The sequence below is a fragment of the Myotis davidii genome, unplaced genomic scaffold (assembly GCF_000327345.1).
Source record: "Myotis davidii unplaced genomic scaffold, ASM32734v1 scaffold647, whole genome shotgun sequence".
Taxonomy (NCBI): domain Eukaryota; kingdom Metazoa; phylum Chordata; class Mammalia; order Chiroptera; family Vespertilionidae; genus Myotis; species Myotis davidii.
The window spans coordinates 1,208,448-1,210,815 of record NW_006298634.1 but is presented as its reverse complement, the minus strand read 5'-3'; the positions used below and the strand labels follow the sequence as shown (position 1 = coordinate 1,210,815).

Sequence of the window (2,368 nt, the reverse complement as noted above, 5' to 3'; positions counted from 1 at the left end):
TCACTATTGGTCCATGTATGCTACTTTTAATAAAATCATTTGAATGATTTCGTTTAACTAAATTTTAGTATAATCATAGAACTTTGTCCTTGGACAGATGGCTGGAAGATCACATTATTTCTTTCTGCCAGTATTAACATTTTTAATAGCTATCTTAAATAATATGTTATGATTAGACTAAATTTTGAAAATTATCCAGTAGAATGGCACATAACTGTAATTCCCTCTAGATCAGTGGTTCTCAGCCTTCTGGCCCTTTAAATACAGTTCCTCATGTTGTGACCCAACCATAAAATTATTTTCGTTGCTACTTCATAACTGTAATATTGCTACTGTTATGAATCATAATATAAATATCTGATATGCAGCTGACCCGCGCAGAAGGCATGGCGAACCAGGTGATCAAGTGCAAGGCAGCGGTTGCCTGGGAGGCCGGAAAGCTTCTCTCCATTGAGGAGCTAGAGGTGGCACCCCCAAAGGCTCATGAAGTTTGAATTAAGATTATTGCCACTGCTGTGTGCCACACTGATGCCTACACCCTGAGTGGGGCTGATCCTGAAGGGAGTTTTCCAGTGATCTTGGGACATGAAGGTGCTGGAATTGTGGAAAGTGTTGGCGTAGGAGTTACTAAGCTAAAAGCAGGTGATAACTGTCATCCCACTTTACATCCCTCAATGTGGAGAATGCAAATTTGTCTAAATCCTAAAACAAACCTTTGCCAGAAAATAAGAGTCACTCGAGGGAAAGGATTAATGCCAGATGGCACTAGCAGATTGACTTGCAAAGGAAAGAAAATTTTACATGACATGGGAACCAGTACGTTCTCTGAATACACAGTTGTGGCTGACATCTCTGTTGCTAAAATTGATCCTTTAGCACCTTTGGATAAAGTCTGCCTCCTGGGTTGTGGCATTTCCACTGGCTATGGTGCTGCTGTGAACACTGCTAAGGTGGAGCCTGGCTCTACTTGTGCCGTCTTTGGCCTAGGAGGAGTTGGATTGGCGGTTATCATGGGCTGTAAGGTGGCTGGTGCATCCCGGATCATTGGTGTGGAGTTTGGAGCCTGTGAATGGATCAGCCCCCAGGACTTCAGTAAACCCATCCAGGAAGTGCTCGTTGAGATGACCGATGGGGAGTAGACTACTCCATTGAGTGTATTGGTAATGTGAAAGCCATGAGAGCCTCGCTGGAGGCCTGCCACAAAGGCTGGGGCGTCAGCGTGGTGGTAGGAGTCGCTGCTGCCGGTGAAGAGATCGCCACTCGGCCCCTCCAGCTCGTCACAGGACGTACATGGAAAGGCACTGCCTTCGGAGGATGGAAGAGTGTAGACAGTGTCCCAAAGTTGGTGTCTGGATATATGTCCAAAAAGATAAAAGTGGATGAACTTGTGACCCACAATCCGTCTTTTGATGAAATTAACAAAGCCTTTGAACTGCTGCATGCAGGGAAGAGCATCCGGACTGTTGTGAAGTTTTAAATTCAAAAAAAGAAAATATGTCCATCCTTATAACTGAATCATGGGAGCTGATTGGAGCAGCCAGACAAGCTGGGAGAAGCTCTTACAAGTTCACAGCCTCTTAGATGTTTGGTCACCTACTCTAGGGAATAATGTTTTCTGTATAATTAATATCTCTAATCAAGGGGAAGGCTAATACAGTCATAAATCTGTTTTCTGGACTCTCCTTATGAATAATTGTTAGCTCATTAAGGAATTTTTTAACAAAATTAAAGTAATTTCTGCATTAAAAAAAAATATCTGATACGCAGGATGGTCTTAGGCGGCCCTTGTGAGGGTTGTTTGACCGCCAAAGGGGTCGCAACCCACAGGTTGAGAACCGCTGCAGTATGTCACATTGGCACAGGAGTGTAGATATAAAAGGTGTGTGTTATAAGTGAGACACAAATGAGAAAGAAGAAACCAATGTAAAGACTACAGTATTTTAGTGTTGAGAAATTAGAAATAACAAATAATTTTATAGATTCACCCTCCATGTGACATAAACCTAAATGAAATGATGACTCTGAAGAAAGAGTGAGAATTGAGGGCAGTTCAAAATTGCAACTAGATCATTATGAATAAGTCGAGTTGAACAAAGTGATTTTTCTGTGGCAATTCGTTATTTGGTAAGACTGTGAGAGGGTGATGGTGGTAGACATACTGCATTTTATTGAAGAGGGGAAAGAAGCTTGCCTTAAAACAAATAGTTACATCTATAACCATAAAACAAAATTACATGTACTTGACTAGAAGTAAGTTTCCTAAACTTGAATTAGTAATAGCTATCCAAGTGATTCCCAAAAAAGGAAAGATTATTATGTTACTTCCTGGTATAAATATAAATATTTTATATGTCATCTCTTTAATCAA

At 41.0% G+C, this 2,368-nt stretch overlaps 1 pseudogene; it reads left to right on the top strand.

Moving 5' to 3' along the window:
- The first annotated feature begins 363 nt into the window (after window positions 1–363).
- On the top strand, window positions 364–1,742 carry LOC102769752 (annotated as a pseudogene).
- The last annotated feature ends 626 nt before the right edge of the window (window positions 1,743–2,368 follow it).